At 35.9% G+C, this 20840-nt stretch overlaps 1 non-coding gene across 1 annotated transcript; it reads right to left on the bottom strand.

Moving 5' to 3' along the window:
• Window positions 1–1101: 1101 nt before the first annotated feature.
• Window positions 1102–1208, bottom strand: LOC142547894 (small nucleolar RNA R71). Its single transcript, XR_012820790.1, has one exon. It is a non-coding gene; the product is annotated as a small nucleolar RNA R71 (small nucleolar RNA).
• Window positions 1209–20840: the final 19632 nt, after the last annotated feature.

Here is a 20840-nt window from a genome sequence, read left to right as displayed (position 1 = left end):
TATAACTTTGGCGAATCCATAAGAGAACCTTGGTTGCATTTATTACGTGTTACTTGATTTTGAATAGACATATTAAAATTGGTAATAAGTAATACAGTTCTAGTTATCACTTGAAAAAGGGAATAGAAATTATTGTGAGTTATTGGTTAGTAAACACGATGCAATTAAATAACATGTTAGTTAATTTTGATTTAGCATAGGGGCAACCAGACGAAATCATATCTCTATATTTATTTACTCGGTGAATTTCTACTGCGTGCTAGAGTTACATGATTTGTTATTTTATTTGAATTGATCATAAACCAACCATTTGATTTGTCTAAATAAAGTTGAGCTATGTCAATCATGGTAATTAATATACAATTTTGAATAATTTACTCTTCGTGGGATCGATATCTGTACTCAACCAGTACTCAAACTTGACACCGTATACTTGCGGTAGTGAAAATACGCAACAAGTTTTTGGCGCCATTGCCGGAGAGTAAACTATTTAATTGCATATTGATATCATTACTAAGTAGTCTTTACTTTAATTTAGAATTTATTTTATTTTACTATTTATTCTGTTAATTGATAATCTTCTCTGTTTTGCAGTGCATGCGAAGATTTCAAAATCCCGACTTGCTGATTTTTGATCCGGAAATCGAAAGAACTGCTAGGAGATTAAGGAAAGCAAGGAGAGACGAAATTAAAGCAATGGCTGAAAACAAAGATAATCAGAATGAGCTCCCTAGAGAGGTGCCAATCCGGGAACATTTCCGCCCAGTCATCAACGCTCACTACTCTAGAATAGCTCGTGGAACTATTGCTGCTAATAATTTCGAGCTAAAGCCCGCACTCATCAACATGGTTCAACAGAACCAATTTGGAGGAGCAGCCACCGCAGATCCCCATTTTCACCTCAGAACTTTTCTGGAGATCACAGATACGGTAAAAATTAACGGTGTTTCTGACGAAATTATTCGATTGTGCCTATTTCCGTTTTCTCTTAGGGACCACGCAAGGAGTTGGCTCCAATCTCTACCACTGGGAAGTGTTACTACTTGGGCAGATTTGGTTACGAAGTTTCTGTCAAAGTACTTTCCTCCTGCTAAATCTGCTCAGCTGAAAATAGATATCACCAACTTCAGGCAGAGAGAATTTGAAATATTATATGAGGCGTGGGAGCGATACAAAGAATTACTCAGGAAGTGTCCGAATCATGGATATGCAGATTGGGTACAAATCGAGTTATTTTACAATGGTTTGGATGGACCGACTAGAGGGAATGTGGATGCAGCCGCCGAAGGTACTATTTTTTCTAAAACACCTGATGAGGCATATGAATTGCTTGAACAGATGACCATTAACAGTTATCAGTGGCCGAGTGAGAGATCTGGATCAAGGAAACCTGCTGGAGTGTATGCTGTAGACCCGATCACATCACTTACTGCACAGGTTTCGGCATTAACCGCACAGATAGCAGCGATGAACAAGCCAGGCCAATCTACGTCTGATGTAGCATTGGTGACTGCTGAGGAAGAACCAGTTGTGGAGGAAGCTCAGTACATCAACAATCGCGGTTTTGGAGGTTATCGAGGAAATCCTCCCCCTAATACTTATCATCCAGGTTTGAGGAATCACGAGAATTTCTCCTATGCAAACAACAATAACGTGTTGAATCCTCCACCGGGGTTCAATACACAGAAAGGGGAAGGAAAGCCATCTTTTGAAGATCTAGTTGGGACGTTTGTGACTGAGTCTGGGAAAAGAATGGCGAGAACTGAGTCTCGTCTTGATAACATGGAGACACACATTGGCAATATGGGTGCCACGATGAAATCCTTGGAAACACAGATTGGGCAACTGGCCAATGCTTTAAAAGACCAGAATCGAGGACAGTTTCCCAGCAATACCGAGGTGAATCCTAGGGAATAGTGCAAAGCTGTCACACTGAGGAGTGGCAAGGAAGTCGGAATCCCAAAGCCTGCTGAAGAAAGTGTAGAGATTACAGTTGAGGAAGATGAGGGAAAGAGTGCAAGTGTTGGAGAAGAGAAAGTAGAGGAACCTGAGAAAGTACTTAAACAGCAGCCCTTACCAAAGGTGAATCTTCCATATCCACAGAGGTTCAAGAAGAAAGGACTAGATGATCAGTTTGCAAAGTTCCTGAAAATTTTCAAGAAAATACACATTAACATCCCATTTGCCGATGCATTGGAGCAAATGCCCAACTATGCTAAGTTCATTAAGGATGTGATGTCCAAGAAGAGGAAACTTCAAGAATTTGAGACCGTAAAGCTGACCGAAGAGTGCAGTGCCATACTCCAGAGGAAACTACCACAGAAACTCAAAGATCCAGGGAGTTTTACTATTCCCTGTGTTATTGGTGGCTCTAGAGTAAATAGAGCTTTATGTGATTTGGGTGCTAGTATAAATTTAATGCCTATTTCTATTTACAGGACTTTGGAGCTTGGCGAGGTGAAACCTAGCACTATTACTTTACAGCTGGCAGACAGATCACTTACCTATCCACGAGAGATAGTAGAGGATGTGATGGTAAAGGTAGACAAATTCATATTTCCTGCTGATTTTGTCATCTTAGATATGGAAGAAGACCAGGAGACTCCGCTTATCTTTGGAAGGCCATTCTTGGCCACCGGGAAAGCCTTGATTGATGTGCACAAGGGCGAGCTCACATTGAGAGTAGGTGGAGAAGAAGTCGTGTTCAACATCTACAACACCATCAAAGGACCAAATGAGGTAAGTACTTGTAATAGCATTGATATAATTGATTCATGTGTATCTCATGTTGGTGCAGGTAGGATGACAAAAGATTCTTTAGAGAGATGCTTGTTGGAGTCAGCTTCCACAGTGGATGAAGAGGACTGGGATGTGCGAGAGGATTTACTTTCTCTTAATACGCTACCTAAAGAAAAGATTAATGCCCAACATGAGGAGTTACTTGAGGATGCAAGTAAAGAGGTACCAAAAGCATCCCTGCATTGAAGGAATTACCGAGTCATTTGTGCTATGCATTCTTAGACGAGAGTTCGTCACATTCGGTAATTATATCTTCTGCTCTTACTATTGATGAAAGGGATAGGTTGTTGAGGGTGTTGCGAGAATTTAAGTCTGCTTTGGGATGGACAATTGCTGATATAAAGGGAATTAGCCCTACTGTTTGTATGCATAAAATATTGATGCAGGAGTCCTATTCCCCTTATGTTGATCATCAGAGGAGGCTTAATCCAGCCATGAAAGAAGTTGTGAGGGCTGAGGTATTAAAATTGTTAAATGCTGGTGTTATTTATGCTATATCTGACAGTTCTTGGGTTTCACCAGTACAAGTAGTGCCTAAAAAGGGAGGTATAACTGTAGTAAGAAATGAGAATAACGAATTGATTTCAACTCGTCCAGTGACTGGTTGGCGAGTGTGTATAGACTACAGGAAATTGAATGATGCGACTAGGAAAGATCACTTCCCCTTTCCCTTTATTGACCAGATGCTTGATAGAGTAGGTGGTTATCATTATTATTTCTTTCTAGATGGTTATTCAGGTTATAATCAGATTGTCATAGCACCGGAGGATCAGGAGAAGACTACCTTCACTTGCCCCTACGGTACATTTGCTTTCAGGAGAATGCCATTTGGTCTCTGCAATGCACCTGCTACTTTTCAGAGGTGTATGATGGCCATATTTTCTGACATGGTCGAGGAAATAATGGAAGTTTTTATGGATGATATCTCTGTATTTGGTTCATCTTTTGATCATTGTTTGCAGAATCTAACGCTTGTTTTGCAGAGATGTCAGGCAAAGAATCTAGTGCTGAATTGGGAAAAATGTCATTTCATGGTCCCAGAAGGTATTGTGCTTGGGCACAAAATTTCGGCTAGAGGGATAGAAGTGGACAGAGCCAAAGTGGTGGCAATCGAAAATCTCCCACCGCCGAGGAATGTAAAAGGGATCAGAAGTTTCTTGGGACATGCCGGGTTCTATCGTCGTTATATTAGAGATTTCTCTAAAATTACTAGACCTTTATGTAATTTATTAGAGAAAGATTCTGCATTTATTTTTGACTATGATTGTTTGCAGGCGTTTAACAGGATCAAGGCAGCACTGATTTCCGCACCCATCATGATAGTGCCTGATTGGAAGGAGCCCTTTGAGCTCATGTGCGATGCTAGCGACTATGCTGTGGGAGCACCATTGGGACAAAGACGAGACAAGATGTTCAAAGCTATCTACTATGCAAGTCGTACACTCAATGCAGCCCAACAGAATTACACAACTACTGAGAAAGAAATGCTAGCAGTGGTGTTTGCATTCGACAAGTTCAGAACATATCTCATTGGCACCAAGGTAACTGTTTTCACTGACCATGCAGCTCTTCGCTACTTGTTTGCCAAAAAGGATGCCAAGCCCAGGTTGATACGATGGATACTCCTACTACAAGAATTTGACTTTGAAGTCAAAGACAAGAAAGGTTGTGAGAACCAGGTGGCTGATCACCTGTCACGACTAGAGCTGGAAGAAAGAACTGAAGGTGGAGTTATCAATGAGTCGTTCCCAGACGAACAACTCTTCAAGGTAAATGTTACACATCCTTGGTTTGCAGATATAGCAAATTTTCTGGCTGCAGGGGAATTACCTTCAGATTTAACTTATCACCAAAAGAAGAAATTTCTTCATGATGCCAAGTTTTATCTGTGGGACGATCCTTTCTTGTTCAAGAGATGCGCTGATCAGATAATTAGACGACGTGTAGCTGAGGAAGAAGCGGGTATGATTCTAGAACAGTGCCATTCCTCACCCTACGGTGGACACTTTGGAGCATCTAGAACAGCAGCTAAAGTATTACAGTCAGGTTTTTATTGGCCTAGTTTATTTAAAGACAGTTATACTTTAGTTAAGTCATGTGACAAATGCCAAAGAGTTGGCAATATTTCTAGACGACATGAATTACCACTAACAAATATTTTGGAGGTGGAACTCTTTGATGTCTGGGGTATTGACTTTATGGGTCCGTTCCCATCCTCTTTTGGTCAATCTTACATTTTACTTGCTGTTGATTATGTATCCAAATGGGTGGAAGCAATTGCCACCAGTACTAATGATGCTCGAGTTGTTGTTAAGTTTGTCCACAGGAACATCTTCACAAGATTTGGAACGCCTAGAGCCATTATCAGTGATGAAGGTACGCATTTCTGTAACAAAATTTTTAACTCACTATTGGCCAAGTATGATGTGAAGCACAGGGTGACACTGGCATACCACCCGCAAGCTAATGGGCAAGCAGAGATATCCAACCGGGAGATCAAGCAAATATTAGAAAAGACAGTGAAGACAAACCGGAAGGATTGGACGATCAAGCTAGATGACGCTTTATGGGCGTACATGACTGCATACAAGACACCAAATCGGGATGTCACCTTAAAGGTTGGTCTTTGGGAAAGCTTGCCATCTACCTCTGGAACTGGAGCACAAAGCATTTTGGGCTATGAAAAAGCTCAATTTTGATATGGGAGCATCGGGCGTGCAACGACTGTTACAGTTGAATGAGATGGAGGAATTCAGGAATGATGCATACGAAAATGCAAGGATATACAAAGAAAAGACCAAGAGATGGCACGACAAGCAGATTCTTCGACGAGATTTCGAACCAGGGCAACAGATGTTATTATTCAATTCTCGACTGAGGTTGTTTCCTGGTAAATTAAAATCACGATGGTCTGGACCATTCACAATTGAAACAGTGTACCCACATGGTGCAATTGAGTTAAAGTGCAAAAATGGTGAGACATTCAAAGTCAATGGTCAGAGGGTCAAACACTATTTTGGGAGTGAAGTGAGACACATGGACAACATCCCACTTGGAGAACCAAAGTAGACATGCATAAGTCGGGCTGACGACGTTAAACCAAGCGCTTGTTGGGAGGCAACCCAACCAGTATATTTTATAGCTTTCGTTTTCTTTATTCGCTTTTATTTTATTTTCAGTAGTATAATTGCTTTTACATTTTCTTTTTATCTCATTTGGCATCTGAAAATTAGATACTGATTTATGCATTTTTATGTAGGTACAAGTTGAAACAAGGCAAGGAACGAACTCGTTTTGGCATGAGTTGCACCTGAATAGCGCCAAGCTCCATACAAAAAGCGCCGCAGCGCTAAAAGCAGAGAAGGAAGCGCCACGGCGCTGCCAAGGAAGCGCCGAGGCGCTAAAATGCGAAGACTAGGCGCCGCAGCGCTAGATAATCAGAGCCTAGGCGCTGAAAGCCAAAGGTTAAGCGCCGCGGCGCAACTTAATCAGCGCCGCGGCGCTAGGTCGTTTTATATGAAAAAAAGGGGGGACCGAGAGTTATTTTCAGAGAAGCAAGAACACAGCGCCACAGCCCCTCATCGCCTCCTCCACCGAAATTTCGACCCTCCACCATAAATCTCCACCACTTCTCCTTCAAAAAAACCATATTATACCACACAACACAGCCTGCACCCCAGCAGCCACGTGCACAGACCAGCGACCCCCGTATGGATGAAGTCGATCTTAAGCTGGAGAGATTGTTGAGGATGACGCGTGAGCACCAGGCGTACGTTTATGATTATCATCGCGTGTTTTCGCAGCATTACCCCCTACCAACCCATCTGGTGAGCCATTCCCACCACAGCCTACATTCGGACATGAACCTGATGATAATGAGGAGGAGCCTGAGCTGTCAGGCGAGGACAACGAGTCCTGACGCTCGCTGTGTGAGGTACGGAATCCCCCGTTTTTTCATGCTTTATTACTGTACATTGGGGACAATGCACGTACTTAAGTTTGGGGGGGTCATCTACTTGTCAATAACTGTCATTTACTGCCCATTTACTCTGCTTTACTTTTGGCTTTCAGTTTTCAGTTCGTATTTTTAGGTGCCTGATCAGCTATTCCCTGCACTTCTCGTTTAAAAAAAAAAAAAACCGTTTATTTATTTTCATTGCATGTTAGAATTGTTAGGACTAGTCATGGATAAGCTATCGTGAGGCCGACGATGAAAATAACATCGTGAGTCTGAAGCATGAACGTATTCGTGAGTACTTGGGAGTCACATTTTATCGCACTGTCATGTTTGTTGATATTATCGGTGCTCAGAGACGATTTGCGTGCTTGTGATGCTAATTAAACGAGAGTAGTCTGATTTTTAGTAACCCTTGCATGACATTGATTGAAGCTTTTGCGAACACAGAGATGATCTAGGCAATTTTTCTCAATATCTTTGGGCCTGTCTTCTTTATTCATTATCATTTGTTAGCCCATTGAGCCTCGAGTAAATTGAGATGATTGACTTTTCTTTGTGCACCTAACTCATATATCATTTCGATTGAAAATTGCATGTGATTAGTTTGTATGAGATGATTATTGGATTGACGGAAATCTAGAACTTGTTTGGACATTTTTCGAGGCGAAATACGGATAATATGTGACATAGGAATGATTTAGGCGATCTTTGGAACCGTTTAAGCCTTCGAGCCTACCAAATGAACATGATATATCCCTAGTGTCCCATTTTGAGCCTACTAAAAATCAAGTGGCGTGTGTCAATGACACACAAATAGCCCCCACTTGTATCTAATCTACATCCCACAACAACTACCTAATGAAGCTTATACACTTATTGTCCTACCTAAATTTTGAGAGAAATAAGTTCATTGATGTTGGAATGATTCAAACACTCCTTGAAAAGATAAAGAGAAAAAATGAATGTACAGAAAGGAGTTCAAAAAGAAGAAAAACAATGAAAGAAATGAATCAAAAGTGGTGAAAAAGAAAGCATTTGGGAAATGAAGGATATGAATGAAAAGAAAATAATAAGTGGGTGGTGAGTGGAAAGAAGATGAAAATGAGTGAAATTGATGAAGTTCAATATTTCTCTCAAATTTTGATTTCCATACCTTTATTGTAGCCATGAGCCGTAGCCTAATGTTACAAGCCTACAAGATCTATTAACCTTGTCACATGTATCCAATATACTAGTGGAGAAAAGTTGTTCAAGTCAAGCTTATGGATACCTGATAAACATGGTTAACGAGTATAAACTTTAATCATTTGCATGCAAGCATCTCATTGTGTGACTTCAGCTTTGGTATACTTGTGATGAATATCTTTTGAGCCAAACAATCACCAATAAAGCCCTTTGTGATCTGTGTAAGCAAATGTGTATTTTAATGAAGTGTAAGTTGCACCGAACTGAGGATTTTTTTAAGTTTATGAGGCGATTTGGCATTGCGAATCTATTTGCACATTCGATGAGGTAAATAAACATTGACATACCACACACGCACGTGACTCTCCAGTAAAATACGAATCACATGAAAATAAATGAATCTGAGGTCACTGTCACTTTTGCACATCCATGACTATATTTGTTAGCGTTTATTTCTTGCTTGAGTCTGTATTCCTATTTTTACTTTTATTTTGCTCGGGACTAGCAAAAGTTCAAGTTTGGGGGGTTTGATAAGTGCAAGATTTGCACTTAATTTATATGTTAATCCATTAGATCTATGCTGGTTTCGAGCAGATTTATGCTTGGTTTTTGTTGTTTTGTGTAGTGAATGGGATATACAACTATGGGATGGGTTAGAGCAATCAGAGACGTCTTTGAGCATAAAACAGCGAAAGACTCAGAGCCGCAGCGCCACAACAAGCGCTGCAGCGCCACAACAAGCGCTGCAGCGCCACAATGTACGAAACATAAGCGTCGCAGCGCCGCAGCGCCAGCAGGCCGAGAGACAAGCGCCTAGGCGCTACACAAGCAGAGCCGCGGCGCCTCAATGCCGAGAGCTAAGCGCTTAGGCGCTAAGGGATAAGCGCCGCGGCGCGAATGCTCACGAACAACGGGCGCCTAGGCGTCACTTACTCAGCGCCGCGGCGCTAATGGCGGTGAAACAAGACTAAATGGGCTTCGACTTACGGCCCGGACGGGAGAATAAAAAGAAAAACAAGGGTTCAGAAAAGGGGTTCTAAAAAGATTCCTGCCGTCATATCATTCGAGAAGAGGAGAAAAAGTGAGAGCGCACGGAGCACGGGACGCGAAGAACAGAGATAAAAGACGTTGGATCCGGACACGGAGACGCACTTTCATCTCTCGCCAACACGTTCTTAATTCGGTTTCTTACTTTTACGTTTTTAATTATTACAAACAGGTTTTGTATTGATTTAAATTCGAGTATGAACTAATTCTATTTTCTAGAGAGTGATGTAGTCTTGGTTGATCCTATGTTATTTACGTTTTGAACTTTCATGAATTAATTCATCGTGTTTATTTGTGATTTCTTGTCATTAATGCTTTTGAATTACAGGCCATAATTCGACTGATCTAATAATTGAGATCTAACACTCGAGAGAGGTGATCAAAATTAGGACAGGGGAAATCGCATCGTCAGATGTTTATAACGTGCAAAAGACGTATAACTTTGGAGAATCCATAAGAGAACCTTGGTTGCATTTATTACGTGTTACTTGATTTTGAATAGACATATTAAAATTGGTAATGGGTAATACAGTTCTAGTTATCACTTGAAAAAGGGAATAGAAATTATTGTGAGTTATTGGTTAGTAAACACGATGCAATTAAATAACATGTTAGTTAATTTTGATTTAGCATAGGGGAAACCAGACGAAATCATATCTCTAGATTTATTTACTCGGTGAATTTCTACTGCGTGCTAGAGTTACATGATTTGTTATTTTATTTGAATTGATCATAAACCAACCATTTGATTTGTCTAAATAAAGTTGAGCTATGTCAATCATGGTAATTAATATACAATTTTGAATAATTTACTCTTCGTGGGATCGATATCTGTACTCAACCAGTACATAAACTTGACACCGTATACTTGCGGTAGTGAAAATACGCAACAATAAACATTGGCTAGGACATAAAAGACTGAATCGTCTCAATTAATAATATGTGTAAATTAAACCTAGCTGATGGTTTGACTAGCATTGAATTTGTTAATAATCATGTGTGTTCAAGTATGTCAGTTAGGTAAACATATTCGATCTAACTTTGAGAATAAATATAGCAAACTGACTGATATATGCTTATAACTGCAGTATATGGATTTGTTTGAACATATACCTATAATCAATTTAGGAAGGATGATATATACAATTGTAATTATTGATGTTTTTTCTCGATTTACTTGAATGATATTTCTTAGTGGTAAAAATCATACTAGTACCTAACTGATTAAATTTCTTAAGAGTATTCACAATGAGAGTAATCAGGATCAAAAGTATTTGTGTCAAAGTCGGACCTGACCCGCCAACCCGACGCGGACCGGAAAAAATACAGGTTTGAATTTGCGATTTTTGTTTCAGGTTAGGTCAGGTAGGATGCAATATCTGACCCAAAAAAATAATCGAGTTCATCCAGGGTTCGGGTCAACCCAAAATGACCCGAAAATTTAATTTTTTTTTAAAATTATGTAATTATTAAATATCGCCTACATTTTATATAATGTATGTTGAAAAATATTTATTTTATATTTATATCATAAATTTTTATAATTTAATATTTATTTTGTACATTTTTTTTTATTTTTTAAACACTTGTTTATTTGACTTAGTAAATACATTTTAATTTTCTATAATTAGACTTTCAAATTTAAATCGTATATTAGAGAGATTTTGTTATTATGTGTTTTAATTAAATATCATTATTATTTTTTGAATTTTATTTAATTTTTAAAACAAAAAGAAAATTGGGTCTAATCGGGTTGGGTTAGTTGGGCTTATTTGTGATTTTTTGGGTTGGTTCAGGCCGGGTTCTGGTTGAGCAATTTTTAAATAATACTATGTATCAACCCTACCCAACCCACACGATCGACATGAATTGACACCCCTAATCAGAAGTGATTAAGCTACTGAATTTGTTGGGGATCGATAAGGAGTGTAGAGAAGGGAGGGGGGTGAATAAACTCTTTCCTTTCTTGGACGATTTTGCAAAGGGTGCTAGAATCTTGTTAGAGATTATAGCTGGTCTTGTCCGAATGTAAATCCAGCAGATCACACTAATAAGTGCGAAAACGATCCAATGGAGTAAGATGAGAAATAATAAAAACAGTAGGCAGTTGAACAGTGGTTGTTTCTAGAAGTTCGAAGATAAAATCTTATACGTCTCCCCTTCTTCTGTTAGGTATCACTAAAAGACTTTGGATATTATAGTACAATACTTGTACACACCCACTTCAGTAGGGCTTGTCCTTAGCCTACTGAAACTCTTAGTTACACAACTTTGGTAAAACGAATACAACAAAGTTATGGAAAAGACTCTTTTCCAGATTACAAACTCTTCTCAATAAAATAGTAAAGTGTTTAACTTGAAAAGATTTACGAAACAGTCAGCAGCACAAAATGATATCAGAAGATTGGATATAGATAATGAAGCGTGTGCTGCTTTTCTGTATGTCGAGCTTGAAGATAAGTAGTTGATGATAGCTCAAAACTCACGTTGGAATAATCGTTACATTGATAATAATAATAACGTTATTTTCTATAAAGGATTGACCTCTATATATATAGAAAACTTTGAGTCCAACGTCTATAATCAAAAACAGTTTCTGTGACTCATGAGTAAGATCAGCTTTAATATCTAAAAAAAGGTCCTGCAGAAAGCTTCAGAAGTAATCAGTCTTGTTACATACTAAAATTAGTAAGGAGCGTTAAATGTCTTTGAACAACATTAATGGTGCAATAAATGCTAGTATTAGGTAAAGTAACGGTAACATTTAAGATTGTAACGATCAAGTAAAAGACGTTAAGTTACTTCTGCTTAAGCTAAGTTCTACTTATAAAGCCATCTGCTGCTTCTGATTTTCTAAGTCATTTAAGTACTCGAAGAGTACTGCTTTTGTTAATGTGATACGAGAGCTTCTGCTTTTATACTTTCTTCTGATTATAGCTATCATGACCTACTGGTTTTGACTCTCATCACCACAATACAATTAAGTCTAACAGAATTCATTATCAAAATTTTGGATGAGTACTTTTGAGAACGTGGAATTCGACGTGAGTATTCTGCAGTAAGAACACCTCAAAAGAATATAGTTGCTCAAAGAAAGAACATGACTTTGAAAGAAGCTTCACGTATAATTCTTGTTGAGTATGGTGTTTCACAAATATTTTGGGCAGAAACAATCAACGCCGCATGCTACTCACAGATCCGATCCATGATCAAGAAAAGAGCCGGTAAAACTTCGTATGAGATGGAATGAGAGTAAGCATAACTTATCTTATTTTCATGTTTTTCGCTTTAAATGTTACATTCATAATAATTTAAAAACACATCTTTCTGCATTTGATGTTGGAATTTTTCTTGGTTATTCAACAGTCAGTAAGACTTTCCGTATATTTAATTAGAAAACTTTATACGTGAAAAATTTGTTCATGTTGTTTTTGATGATATCGAGTTGATCGATGATAAAACTAACCTAGCTGAGTTGAGCAATCAGATGAAAGTTTTTGATCTAGTAGATGACAACGAAGAAGAAATAAATGTAAATAAGAGGATTCATCAGTCACCTGAACTGTAGATCTCATATCATCAGCTATACGAAGAAATGAAAAACAAAATTAATCAGAACAAAGCTGACTTGAACCAGACTGATGATATCCAAGCTGATGGAAATCTAGCTGAGGAAAACCTATTTGATCATTCTCCAATAATTGTTGACAACAATGTACTTGTACCAAGTTACAAATGGAGTAAGACTCATCCACCCTCACTAGGGATCGGTAATCCTTTGGCACCTTTTTAAACTAAACAACAAATTATTAATAAATTTTCATGATGTTTTTATTTCACAATTGGAACCTAAGAAAATCAATGAAGTTTTATCTGATAACTATTGGTTGAAGCTATTCATGATGAATTAAATCAGATTAACAGAAATAAGGTATGATACTTGGTACCTAGACCATCTCATTAAACAATAATTGGAACTCGATGTGTTTAAATAAATAAACTTGATGTAAATGGAACTGCATCAGAATCAAAGCAAGTGTGGTTGTACAAAGCTTCAAACAAGAAGAGGAAATTGATTATGATGATACATTTGCACCAGTAGCCAGGCTAGAGGCTATTCAAATTTTTCTTGCTTATGCATCTTGTAAAAAATTTAAAGTGTTTCAGATGGATGTGAAAAGTGCTTTTTTAAATGGGCTGTTACAATAGGAACTATATGTGGAACATCCTCCAGGTTTAGTTAATCATATTCTACCTGATCATGCGTTTAAATTAAACAAAGCCTTGTATGGTTTAAAACAAACACTACATGCCTGGTATGACACTCGATCACAATTTTTACTGGATCACGACTTTATAATTGGCTCAGTGGATAAAACTTTATTCACATTTTTAAAAAATATTAGTCCAGATTTATGTTGATGATATTATCTTTGGATCCACTAAGTCAAAACTCTGCAAGCGGTTTGATAAACTGATGCATGATAAATTCGAAATGAGCATGATAGGTGAACTGAATTTATTTCTCGGATTGCAAGTCAAGCAGTTAGATACTAGAATATTTGTTAGTCAAAGAAAATACACCAAATAATTACTGAATAAATATTGAATGGAGTCACGTTTGGCCGCAGCAACCCCCATGAGCTCATAAATTAAGCTTGATAAAGATGAAGGGGGAAAAATAGTCGAGGAAACTTTGTATAGCTGTTTAATATATTTTCTTCTATACCCAACTGCCTGTCAACCTGATATCAAGCTTGCATTTTGTATGTGTGCTTGTTTTCAGTATGATAAAAAGCAATATCATTACTTAGCTGCCAAGAGAATTCTTAAATATCTTAACGAAACACAAAATGTTGGATAATGGTATGCTAAGGACTCATCATTCAATCTAGTTGGATATTCTGATGCAGACTATGCAGGTTGTAAGCTTGACAAGAAGAGTACCAGTGGATCATAGCAGTTTCTTGGAGACCGAATGATTTTTTGGTTCAGTAAGAAGAAAACATCTATTGCCACTGTAGAAGCTGAACACCTAGTTGTTGTTTCCAACTATTGTAGATTCAACAACAACTGAAAAAATTTGAAATTGATGCCGAGGAGTCATTAATCTTCTGCGATAATAGAAGTGTAATAGCTAACACATACAATCCAGTTCTGTTCTCTCAGAATAAGCATATTGAAATACGTATCAACTGAGCAGTAAGTAGGAGATATCTCACCAAGCCGCTTACAAAGTAAGTTTTCTTACTTTAGAAATATTTTCAAACTTACTGATTTATCCTAAGTCCATGAATTTAGGGGGAATACTGAATCATGAAGCTCTACTGATAAGACAGTTGTCAGTTAGTATTTGAGTTTACCAACTGACAGTTAGTCTCACAACCTAACTGATAGATAGTACTTCCAATCTAACTGATCTTATTATTTAATATTGACTTTAATGATTTACTTAAATTCTCATTATTATCTATTAAGGGCGACTTGATTGTTTCATTTAATCTTAAAAAAGTTCTAAAATTTTCACATTGTATTTTGTCGTTTTTTAATTTTTCAAAATTTTCAAATGACAGCGTGACACGTGTCATGTCCGTTACCATGTCAAAATTTTCACATTTTAAATACTTGAAATTCTTAAACTTTTCAGTTTACCTTTGCATTTCATTATTCGAGCAAAATCTTGTTCTTGTTCTCAAAATTTCTGCTTTCTTTTCACTCATAAAATTCTCTAATCTCTGCCTTTAAGATTTCATTTCAGAAATGGCGAAGTAAATTTTTTTTTCTACATCATGATGCATTCGCATACTCCATGGAAGATGCTGCAATTACTCAAGTTGTCAAGGCGGTCGTGTCATCTGGACTCAAGACCTTTCTCAGTTATCTTTTGATATCTACGTGGCTAAGATGAAGTGTTTCTATGCCAAAGAGAAAATTACCGAAGATGAGAAGATACTAATGCCTCTGCGAGTTGACATTTTGTTGATTGGTCAATATTTCTTTGGAACCATGTTCTAGTTTCCCTCTGAAGGGCTAACCAACTTATCTGAAATGTCTCATCAACAAGTTGGGTATAAGAAGTTGAAGTTCTCTGCTTTTAACGATTCGATCAAGACATCAAGAAAGAAGAAGGAACTGAAACTGGAGTATCAATTGCTGGCTGATATGGTGGCCAAGCCTATTCTGGCCAAGGCAAGCTCCTTTGATGCCTTAATCATCGAGAAGCTCTTGGTGATGACAGCCTTTGCCACATGAATGAAGATCAATTAGTCAGTCATTTTGTTTCAGATTTTGATGACATGTTTCAAAATGAGAAGCAATAAGTAGGTTTTGCCAAGACAGATAGTCCCATATATGTAATTTCTCGAAAAGATGAGACTATATATCCGTTATTATTACTCACTGAAATATTACAATAAACTTATCATCTTTCAGAAAATTTCCATTGATCATTTCTAACTTGAATCAAAACAGTGCTTATAAACTTAAAACATGTTTGTGATGAAAAATAAACATACGAAGCAAATTAAATGCTCCTTTGTTAATTTTGTCTCACAATCGTGCTATTTTTTTTTTCTCTCTTAAATTATTACAAAATTAACCGAAAAATATTTTCCATCATTTGGTGCTAATCATTTCCTGATTAATAAAATTATCTTCCATAATTTCAACTCTTGCCATGATTCAAAAACTTGAGCAATAAGTCTAGGGTTTCGGCTGCAAAATTAATCTCGTGGTGGGCTAAAACCAAGCAATTATATGGGTTTCAACCATGCAAATTTCACGGGCCTTACAAAATTTGTTAGTTTTTAAGCAAATTTAGTAATCGATTTTGTGAGTTAACAGGTTGTACAATTTAGTTTTGGTGGTTCAATTTGTTCATTATTAAAATTGACCTAGAGTACTCTGGGTACGTTTACTCGGTAAAAGTGCGTAATTTTACCAAGGATAGAGAAGTCTAGTTAGCTGCTCGAGTATCAAGAAAATTAAAATTTTGATTTTATATATATATATATACACTTTTGTTGTTCTAATTTTTCAAATTTAATTTATTATTATTATTATTGTCATCATCATATGCATAGTTATATTTTCAGTTGTGAAACTTATGTGGTACTGATGCGATGTTGAAATGTGAAATGTCGTATCGACACTCACAGACAAAAATGACTAAAATAAAGAACTAAAATTGAAATTTGACAAAAATGAGGATCAAAATCACAAAGAGATAAACTTTCCAAAACCAAAACTACAATTTTCTTGTTCGATACATTATTATTCGAGAGTTCAACCAGATGATACAAAGGAATTGGTAGTTGCTAATATAATTTACTCACTCACCGAGTATAATGAGAGATATTATACAATCACAATGAGTTAAGTTTTGCGTTCAAAAACACAATTTTAATTTATTATGAGTTATATTATGCTTTACTTTGTATACATATTATGTGTAATATTTTTTTTCTGGATTTACATGGCATATATATGTTTTAAAATATTAATATTATTATCTACTGTTGTTTGATAGTGTTCTTGTCGAGTTGACAACTTAGCATTTGCCCAAAATGTGTTACATTTCAAAGATTTTCTTTTGTTTTTTTTTTTTTGTCTTTTTTTCCCCTACAATTGCATGAAAGGGAAATCGAGATCTTTTCGCTCTATTACACACCAAATAAGGGTTCGTTCGATCCTGGGTGTGGGGGCAGTGTCCACACCCCATATGAATGGTTGAGATGGATTAACATCTGGATTTTTACCATGTATCTTAAAAAATTAAATGACAAATTCATGATAAAAACATCACAAATGTAGGACACTTGCATTTGACACAAAAATTCTAATGAAATCTACCATTTTATTGCAAATAAAAAAAAATAGTAGCATTATAAATTGACATCATTTTATATTCATGACTTAAATTTTTCATGACATTATTTATTTGTAAATTAAAACCAATAAATTAGAACTCTTCATGGCTTCCACCCCGGCCCATAGCCACCGTATGTTAGCTCTCTCGTGACCACTCCGACACCACCATGGCCACGAGCGGAAGAAGAACAGGCTAGAGAGTGTGCCCGTGGAGGACGATATTTTCGGGGATGGAGAAGGGAACGAATCTGTCGACTTGGATTACGTGGTGCTGGTGGCCGAATTGATCGCGACTTTGGCTGAGGCTGGGGTTGAGGTTTATAGGGTCGACCTTTAAATGTCACCTTGCCACCCCCATTTCTCACCATCGACGTAGGAAAATGTTTTTCAACCATTGTGTTTCATTATTTGGATAGTCATAAGCCAATGGAAAATGAATTGGAAGTAGAATCAACCAAATTAAAAGAGCAAATGTAAATAGGAAAATTGAACTCAATTTCTTTGTGAAATAATGAGAAATCTGTGAAGATGATTGGCTCATCTTTATATCCAGCAAAATATTAATTTCAAGATTTAAAAAGCACTCATTGGATAAGAAAATTATAATTATGGTGTTATCCATTGACCTCAAATCTATTAAAGTGTCAACATCTTTGATTTGGTTCTTTAATATTTTAGTAGGTCTCTTGTTAGACGGTTTTATTCGTGAGACAGGTCAATCATGCACATATTTGCAATAACAAGTAATATTTTTGACATAAAAAGTAATATTTTTTCATAGATAACCCAATAAAAGGTCTGTCTCACAAAAATTAACTCATGATACCGTCTCAAAAGAATGTTTGTGTTTAATATTTAAGATTGAATTGATTTTTTTTTTTTTTTGTTTAGTTTTATTAACTAGCTAGTTTTCATTAAAGATTGAAACCAAGTCATTTTGATTTTTGTTTTTTCTCTAAAAAAATAGAATAAGAATTAAAACCATAATAAAAAATGAATGAAGCTGTAATTGAAATCATAAATCTATCTTTACGTTTTAATGTTTCATATATACGTAGACAACTAAATTTATATGAATCGAATTTTTGTATTGGAACATATTTAGAGCGTAACAACATAGATTGAATATTTATACGACATAAATATATTTTCAAATAGTTGTTATATTTCTTTTTGATTTTACTGAACCATTTTTGTGCATTTTATTTTGTGTTTTTAGTAATTATTTTTTCTAAAAAAATTTATGTTCATGAGTTTTATAGTTTTATGGAGACAATGTAGCAACAAAAAATGGTGAAAACCCTCCAAGGGCCTCATGAATGATAAATAGGGATGATAGCAGTACAGGTGACATATATGGCCAATTCCAGGACCTTCCAAGTTGGGCAATCCATTGCACAACAACAACAAGATGAAGATAAATATGATATTTTACTGATCGAACTATTTTCCACATATCCTTTGACCAAGAAAACTGATGGTGATCTCTAAATAATGCATAAGTCATCCTATCTGAGGATGTACTTATGGTTGAATCGGATGAAGCCGCTTTTATTCGAAGAATTATACAGGAAGTAGTTGAGATAGCTGTGACTGAACAAAATGATTCAGAATCTCACGAACAAATCAGTCAGACTATAGAGGAACAAGCTGATGACCTATCAGCCAGACTGATCAATAGTCCTAATGATCAAACAAGCAAGATCTTCTAGCAGTTAGGCTCTTGGACTATCAGTTACTGTATTCAAAGAACTTCCAAGAATAGAGTCATCCTCTCTTGATTTAGACTTAACTGATGAAGCAACTCTGGATCAGATCAACTCAAGTCTCATTGTCATTTCCTTTTCTATAACAGTTCTGAAAAAAACAATATGAATACTGAGAAACCCTTAGAATCTTTTAAAAATAAAATTCCCAAAGAAGTGTCATATATATCTAGGGGAATGATATATATATATATATATATATATATATATATAATCAGCTAGAGCATGTAAAAAAGACCAAGGCGGCCACTGCTACTCATCTTGGTGGGTAGATTCAAACCAAAAATTTTCAAATATGCACCAAAATAGAGGAATTTTAAGCAAATTTTAATGGCAAGATTGAAGGCATCAGTTCTCAGTTAGCTTCTGTTAGCTTCTGTTCTTGCCCACCTTGATCCATCATGGTGTTGACAAAAAGGGAGAAGAGAAGAGAAGAGTTCAACTAGCTCCGGTCAGTCTAAATATTCAGATGCACAAAAGAAGCCTACTGAAAAATTCTATGGTCGGTTTAGAATATGATACAAGAAGGACAATACTTATATAGTAGTTAGATAATTCAGCCGTATATATTATTGAGAATAAATTAATTCAGTATTTTTCTTTTTCGGCATAATTTTGTCAAACACAAAAAATAGAGAAATTGTTGGAACATTTTAATTTTTGGTGATAGAAGAAGGTTGACGATCCAACGGATTATCACAGAACCTAACTAAACTGAATTCAAGGAGGAAAACAGAACTTTCATAAGAAGAAGTTTCCTAAGAAACTTAACTGATTACAAATCCATAATGATAAAATATAACGAGGATAAAAATTGCCAAACCGATTCAAAGTTAACCGATGAAGCTCAACTGACAGTCTATCTAGTTGACCACTCAGTGCAAATCCATGCATTCCATGAAAAGTAAATATAATCAACGATTAAAGTTCAGAGTCCAGTTGAAATAGTGGATAAAATTTTTCGTACTAATAGTCACTGAACCTTAACATAATTTCAAGTTTCAACTCACTACCAAAACATGTTAGAGAAGACGATATATGACAACAACGATATCTGCTTTTCGAAACAGATACATTTTAAAAAGATTAATGTTGCAGATTATAAATAGATCAATTGAACAAGATCTGAAGGCTATATAGTTACACCATCTATCTTTGAATTTTAAAAAACAAACTGATCTTTTCTGATGAAGCTTTATGTGAGCCAAACTGAAATAGCCAAAAAAACTCTGATAAATCATTATCTGATCATTTTGAGGATCAAATTTGTACTTAGAATTTCTCTGTGAAATCTGTGTAATTTAGAATATGAACTCTTACTACTCAAAGTGTTTATATCAAAGTTTTACTAAGAATTTCACTTTGAGAGTGTTAAGTCATATTGAAGTGGGCGATTTTAAATTACTTGTAATTATCAAAGTTTTTTAGTGCAAACTTTTCTTGAGAAAGAAAGGGTGATGTGAAAGTTTTAAAATCTCCGAACATCAAAAAAATTCTTGTGTTTATTTACTTTTCAGTCTATCTACCCTTGTACATTTCAGCGAACCCCAACTAATCTTCTTGATAAACAATTTGTTCAACAAGTTTAATTAAGTCTACTCGAAAAAAAGTCATCAAAAACTAATTATAAATATATTATGAAAATTACATCTAAAAATTATTAACTTTGAATAAGTTCTTAACAATTTATATATTAATTTATTTAACTCCTAAAAATTTTAAAAATAATTGTAAGAAAAAAACGATTGTACAAAAATATAATATGCGCACATTACATATCTTTAAAAATATTTTGTTTGAATTATTAAATTTTTGAACGACCATAATTAGTTTAATTCTAAACATCTTTTAAAAGAATTCATCCATTGAGAGCATGAAAAATTCCAAAAATAATCCTATAATTTGCCTTACATGAGATTTGGTTATCTAACTAGCTAAAAGCGGGGCAAAATGCAATGATTTGGTTTGCTTATTTGCAAATTTAATCTTATATTTGGTTGAATGTTGACATTGCGTGAAAATAGTACTGATATGATGTCGAATATTGGTTATTATCAGAATTTGATCAAATAAATGTATGTTTTATTCATATATATCCCCCTCAACTTCATCAAGATTACTATAATAAATCACTCGCATTCATCCATTTTATTATCAAATTAACTATGACATCGATGTCTTCGTCTTTATTGTTTAGACCAAATTACTAACTGATA

The sequence above is a fragment of the Primulina tabacum genome, chromosome 5 (assembly GCF_025594145.1).
Source record: "Primulina tabacum isolate GXHZ01 chromosome 5, ASM2559414v2, whole genome shotgun sequence".
Taxonomy (NCBI): domain Eukaryota; kingdom Viridiplantae; phylum Streptophyta; class Magnoliopsida; order Lamiales; family Gesneriaceae; genus Primulina; species Primulina tabacum.
This window is presented reverse-complemented; position numbering and strand designations above follow the sequence as displayed.